The following is a 7,544-nucleotide window of genomic DNA, read 5'->3' as shown; positions in this document are numbered from 1 at the left end:
GATTCATATTAATTTGTTTGATTGGGCCAAGAATTATAGGTTTCTATAGCTTGAAACTCTTGACCTCTTTTATTAACAAAAATTACTTTTGCTTGGCATTTTACGTTCAAAAATTATATATACAGTCATTTTTATGTACTCTTTATTTATTCTATTAATGTAATTAATTGCATTATTTTTTTAATATAAAATAACGAGAGGTGCTATATACAGTCCTCTTAAAAAAGACTGTATTGCAGTCCTAACGTATAAAATGACTAGATTATCCCCATTTTTAAGGTGGAAATGACTACTTTATCCCTCCTTCTTCGACAACCTAAAGCTAAACGAAAACAATTTAAATTCTGAAATATCTCTCTTCTGAAGCAATACTGTCGCGCCCCCATAACCAAATCTCCAGCGTAGTGTCAACCACCGGTCCACCACAACCCAATCTCCTCCACCATCGATGGAACATGCTGTTTGTTTTTTTTAACATTTTCCTCAAGCTTTTTGCTTTCCAGCTCTACCCCACTAGTTTCTCTTTTCTTCCACTTTGATTGTTTGTAATTCTTGTTTTTTCCAAAACCCAACACAAATTTTCTAGAACCAAACATGATAAAATGACTAGAAAAATATGAAAAGGGATTCGGCTATAAATCAATTAAATTAACAAAAAAGAAAATGTGAAATCAAAGACAAAATTTATCAGATTAACACCCCTTAATCCATCCTCCTGAAGATTACATTGCACATCAGCATTCCCTTGAGCTGACAATATCGACATTTTTTTGCACCCTTTTAAACCAAATACATCGGTGTACAAAGACAAGCTGGTCTGTAACACTCAAGTGCCCTTGAAAACCAGTCTGATGATCGTAACAAAAACTCAACTAAGAATGCCGAAGGGTTGATCGATAAATACAACGAAGAACCTGCACAAAGGATCGTCAATGCACCTAACAAATCATACACAAACGAAATTCCAGCGATAAGAATACAAAACCTTCATTATAAGCAAAGGGTTTGTGTATTCACGGAGAATGACGAGAATGATCAATACCCAGAAGAGAAAAAGTGTCACTGATAGAAGGAAAAATGAGAATCGGTAGGTGGGGTGACTGGAGAAGGTCAAGAAGATTAAGATTTTGGAGAAGGAGGCAATGGGGAGGGCCATGATGAGGGTGAAGAAATCGAGGTTTTTCCATTTGGGTTAGAATAAATACCAGAGCGACGGTGACGACGAAGGTGATGGGGCGAGGGTGAGTTCATCTACTCCTTCAAGGATTTTTTCACTCACAGACATTGGGTGATTTGCATGTCCTTAATTAGTGAAACGCTCCGTTTCGTTTCATTTAAATCCATTTAGGCCTCCAAAGCAGTCCACGAATTATTCTAAAATAACTAATTTGATCAATTACATTAGTGGTGTATATATAATAGTTTGAACTACAACTGTTAGCTACCTGAGGGGGTAGGCTTTTTGACATTGCATCACTTCAGGCTCCCTAAGTGGCCTAAAGTTTACTCATTGTTAGTGACCTCAGGTAGTCAATGTTAGAGAAGTTTCTCAAGGAGAGTGAAATGAGATGGCAAAGTTATGTTGCTTAGAATTAATAATCTTCCTTTAATCCTTTCATAAGGAAAAAGAAATAAGGGTTATAATACTCGGAGTGGATGCATCTTTGGAGCTTGCAGTAAGATATCATTATTAGGGTTGAATGTGAGGAAGGTCACTTAGCAATCTCATCTTTAAGCTTGCACTAAAATCTTTGGATCGACATTTGACGAGAGTTCAGCAATTTACATTTGTGCAGAAAAAGGCTGATACAACCAAACTCCTTATTGACAGAGGTTTGAAGTCAGAATTGTGAGATTAATCTAATAATGTTTTTCCATTCAGGTTTGATATTGTGAGATTATGAGCTTTCTAAACAAAAAGATGACTCCTCCATGCATGGACGAAGCCTTGACTCTCATTGCGTTTGGGGGAGGGGGGGAGTACTACATGTAAAAGATACATGTTTTCGATAGAGAAACGATAAACCGAAAACTATTTTACAATTACTTGACAATTATTTAATAAAATATTAATTTTTAGAATTGTTGTTTTTACTTTGGACAATCTCAGAACCACCGAGATAGGTGATTCCTGTATTGTATCGATAGTATAGATTACATTTTTTCTTTCAATGTTTTTTTCAAATATTTTTTAAATCCTTTTAAATATTTTGTAAAAACAATTTACGAACATATTAAAAACACTTAATTAACTATTAAATAAAAATAAATAAAGAAGATTCTCTCAAGCTTCTGTAGGTGGAAGACTTACTTTTCCTTTTGTTTTAATTTGTTAATTGGATTTGAATTTCAAAATAATATTATTTTATGATGAAGTTGTAAACAAATTATGAATTAGTAGTTGGTGTATCTGTCCTTGATAACTTCAAATTACACAAATATATATATATATATATATAGCCCTTGTATATAAGATGAGTTGTTAATGGATTAAGTATCTGTAAAGGATAATTTTGATGAATGTAAGATGAATTTATATTTTGGATATTCCATTTATATAAGTCTCCACATTAGAATAGCTATTTTTTTTATTATATAACAATAAAATAATATAAAATGAATTTGACTTTAACTATTCACATCAAATCTACATATTGAATTATCTATTTATTTATTATATAGTAACGAGTAATTAATAATTTAAAAAATATTTCTTTTTTAATTATTAATTAATTTTATTTTATTTTATTATATTTTACTATTTAATTTAAAGAAACTGATGGAAGTTTGTAGATGTAGATGGAGAGAAGAGAGAGAGAGAGTATTATAAAAAAAATAAAAAAAATAATTATTTGGTCTGTAAACAGTAGATATCAAATTTGGTATTCTCTTTACAATTATTGTAGTTAAAAGCTACAAAATTTGTTATTGGCTAATTCATTGCAAGTGAATTTTTTGTCTAATAGTTATAAAATACAGTTTATTTTGGATATAGATAATCCGGTGAGAGTGTTCTTAGAGATTTAATAGATGTGGATCCCATCAATTATTACATAGATTTTAAAAATATATTTGTTGTACTATGGTCTACAAAATCAAAATATTGTTATACTGATGGTCATTTTCAAGTATCGGTGTTGATGCTTAAAATCAACATATATTTATCTCTTTCCCGTTGTATTGTGATTTGCAAAACAAAAGTCTTTAAAAAGTAATGGGAAGATGAGGGTCTTTTTTGTCTTTGAATTAGTTTATTGTTAGTGAAAATAATGAAAACCATCTCAGAGATTTGAAAACCTGCGTTTGGATTGAAATGTGTTTTACCATACAAGCATAGAAATTATCTCATCCCCGAATCCAAATCAGGACTGTCTCTCTCTCTCTCCCAAGAGTGTTTAGACTTAAAATTATTCATTGCTGGAGCTAAATTATCATATTCAACCCTTATTTTCATCATTGTATTGAGAGTAAAGTGAGTCACGAGAGATTATAAAATCATCATATTAGAAGATCATCTTAAGCTAATTCACGGGCAAATTCTCTTAACTATTTTCAAATGCCAATCAATTACCTCGTTTGTTTTTACAACCATTCTCATCTTATTTCATCTCATCTAATTATTACAATTTTTTAAAATTTTCACATAAATAAAATAGACAATTCAACTTTTTAAAATTTTTAAAACGAAAATAATATTAAAAAAATATATTCTAATAATATTTTATTCAACTTTCAACGTTTATCTCATCTCATCTTATCTTATCTAATTTATGTCAACAAACGAGCCTAATAGATTATATTTCTTTTAATGTTTTTTTCAAATATTTTTTAAATCCTTTTAAATATTTTGTAAAAAAAATTTACGAACATAATAAAAACACTTAATTAGCTATTAAATAAAAATAAATAAAGAAGATTCTCTCAAGCTTGTCTAGGTGGAAGACTTTTCCTTTTGTTTTAGTTTGTCGGATTTGAATTTCAAAATAATATTATTTTCTGATGAAGTTGTAAACAAATTGTGAAGTAGTAGTTGGTGTATCTGTCCTTGATAACTTCAAATAAGAGAAGATTTCTCCACACTTACAACATGTCTTGACCATGACTCATATGCTGCATAAATTTTCAATATGTTTTGAAGGGACTTGAGATTACCACTTATAAAAATAATGATGTCATTCATGTATAAAAGGTGCGAGATAGTAGAACCCTTCTTGGATGAGTAAAAGATTCAATTTTACCTTTCATAAATTTTCACTTTAAAGGCGAGATAGGATTTCCTCAACCAAAAAAAACACAAGAGGTGATAACCGGTCCCCTTGCTGAAGACCCCGAGCTCCTTTAAAAGAACATTTGGAAACTCCATTCATCACCACTGAGAACCAAGGCAAAGTAATATAATTTTGAATCAAATCACAAAATTAATTAGACAAACCAAAAGTTTCAATAACATGCAATAAGAAATCCTATTCCACACTATCATATGCTTTTGCCATATCAATCTTTATCAACACATTCCCATTCCTCCTCTTCTTATTAATCAGATGAATCATTTCTTGAGTCAACTTATATTATAAAAAATGCTTCTTCCAGGAAGAAAAGCTCTTGTTCAGGCGAGATCAATCTAGAAACAATAAGAGTTAGGCGCTGCACAAGTATATTAGAACATACTTTATACGTTACCTAACATAAGCGTTTTGAACCCTTGCTATTGAGTGTTTGTTGTAAATGAGTCAAGTTTGAACCCTTGCTGTTGTATTTAGGAGATGCTTTTGTAATGAAAGTGTTTTGAACCCTTGTTGTTGGTGGCTGACCGGTGCAAAACTGCAAGTGCACAGTATCGTAGTTTTATAGTAAAGTAATAAGTAGAGTATCGTCCTCAGGGATTGGTACCTTACTCTTGCCAAATACCAAAATTTTACTAATCTCAATTTTATCTAGAGGAATCGCTAAGGTTTTTGTAGTTGCAAATAAACTTAGATCAACTCAAAGAGAAATAAGCAAAGAAAATAAAACTGATGTTTGAAGATCAAATTCAATAGGGAAGAAAACTTCTAGGAAATCGATTTCACCATAATTCTTCACTATGCTTTTCTCATCCAGCTAATTTAACTTAAACCTCTTTTGTCTATTAGCAAATCTCTAATTCATCCAAAAGCCTCTTTCGATAGTCAATTGGAATTGATTCTAGTTTATCAATTCACACAAGAGTATGCAAATTAAATAATCAAGAACGCAATAAGACCAATGATTTAATTACTACACAGGTTCATACAAGTCTTTCGATCTCTATACTTACCTATGCTGAAATATCCAAGATCTACCCTATGATTCCCTCTTTCGATAGCAAATCACAAGATTAATAATCATCTAATCAATGGCCAGTTAATTAGAAGCATTAAACTCAGAATAAATCAGATAAACAAAGAGAGAATTGCATTAAATTAGCATGGACAAACAAGCATAGTTCGGAATTAGGTTACATCGTTTTCCTAGAAAGAAGAAAATTTAGCTCATACTAGAATTGGAATTCAACATAAACGAATTCACCATAATTGTTCTGAGAAGATGGGAAGAAGAAAATAAACACTGAAAAATCCTCCTTGCAGCTTCAACTGGTCGTCAAAAGCTCAAGAGAACGATTCAACGCCTTTCTCCCGTCCGTGCTCGTGTATGAATCCAACGTACGTGCAATAAATTGGAATTCCGTCTCCAAAACAAATGATTTGAATCCCTCTAGCTATGTTTTTCTCTCCCAAAGAGTGTTCTCCAGTCAAAACTCGCGGCTCTAGAGTGAAAAATGGCTTTTATATGGTCCCACGGCGGAAAACCTAAAATCTGTCAAAATACGATGTTCGCTCGAGCGGGGTGTCGAGCGCGCGTCGAGCGTTCGACTCTGCCTGATTTCGCTCGAGCGTCCTATCAAGCGCACATCGAGCGTTCGACTCTGCCTGATTTCGCTCGAGCGGCCAATGTCTCTGCTCGAGCGATCTTCGTTTTTCAGCAACCCGCTCGAGCTCCCTGTCGAGCGGCAGTCGAGCGTTTGAATCTGCCTGAATTCGCTCGAGCGACCAAAAGCCTCCGCTCGAGCGAACTTGTAAAATCTGCAATATGAAATTTTGCAATCCATCAAATACCCCCCAACTTACAACTTTGTTTGTCCTCAAACAAAAAGAAAAACAAATGATAGTTTAGGCAATATCAACTCGACCCCAAAGAGAAGTATCATCATTCACCAAGCTTTTATGAATTTAGATTTCATCTCTAGTATCTTACTCTTTTAACATCAAAGATAGCAAGAAAATCAATCAAAAATTTTGCAATTTGTCAATCAAGAGTTAGGCGTTTACTTCAATCTAAAGCTAAGACCTTGAGTGGGTGTGTGATATAGTCAATTTAACCTCAAACCACCTGCAAACTCAGATAAAAGTAGAACAACCAAAATCAGAAGAATTCTCTTAAAACTTAACCCCATAAGTCCAATTTTCAGAAATCCTCTCCACTAATGTAGTCAACACCAAAATCAAAGATCAAAAGGTCTTTATTAAGGTTGTAATGATAGGCCACAGGGTGAGGGTTAAGAAAGAACTGGATATGGAAAATTAAATCAAACTGGGAAAATACTTAGTGAAAAGAACATTAAAAGAGAAACTCACATGATTCAAATCATAGCTCTTTCTTGGCAATATGCTCATACTTGTGGCATTATTATTGCTGTAATCACTGATGTAATACCAACACTTCCCTTAACAAAATTTGAGGTAATTCACTTTCCGCTTGGCGACTTCTTTTTCTTTTTTTTTTTCTTTTTTTTTTTTTTTTTTTTTCACTTCCTTTCTTCTTCTTCTTTTTCTTTGATCAAACAGAGCAAACATAATACTTTTCATAATGAAACCAATTTTCTCTTTTAAAAGTAACTCTCCACCAAAGTATTTTCTCAAACTATCAACGGTAGATTCATTGTTTTTCAGGCTTAGAGCGGGCATGGTTTATGTAGTTTAAAGAATCAATAAAGGCTCATGAAGGCTCAAGGGGGTTGACTATGGAAACACACCATGTAATGATGGCATGACATTTAGGACGGCTGGGAAAGCTTTTTGGTTATGCCAAAGAAATGCCTAGATCATTTCTCTAATATTTGGTCTCAACTAGGATTTCGCCTCAAGGACCCATCAACGGATTCTAGAGCAAAGCAAAATCGAACCTCCCTCTTTCAATTAATTCAACTTCTTCTCTTCATAAGCAAAATGGAATAAGAGAAAAACGACTATGTGCTCAATTGTGTTCAAGGTCAAAGATTTAAACGAAAGTACCCACAGAACTTCACTTGACATAAAAGAAATTTTTGAAAATTTTTCTCAAAACCATCTTCAATCACAAATTTCAGAGTCATAGAGAATTCAATCTTACTCCAATGCATGCTTGGTAAAAGAATCAAACAACCCATCAACAACCCAAAACTTAGAACACAAGAGGATCAAATGATTATAAGAGTTTACACCCCCAAACTTAAACTAAACAATGTCCTCATTGTAATACAAAAGTAA

This window comes from Carya illinoinensis, chromosome 8 (genome assembly GCF_018687715.1).
Source record: "Carya illinoinensis cultivar Pawnee chromosome 8, C.illinoinensisPawnee_v1, whole genome shotgun sequence".
Taxonomy (NCBI): Eukaryota; Viridiplantae; Streptophyta; class Magnoliopsida; order Fagales; family Juglandaceae; genus Carya; species Carya illinoinensis.
Note: the sequence above shows the minus strand (reverse complement) of the source record.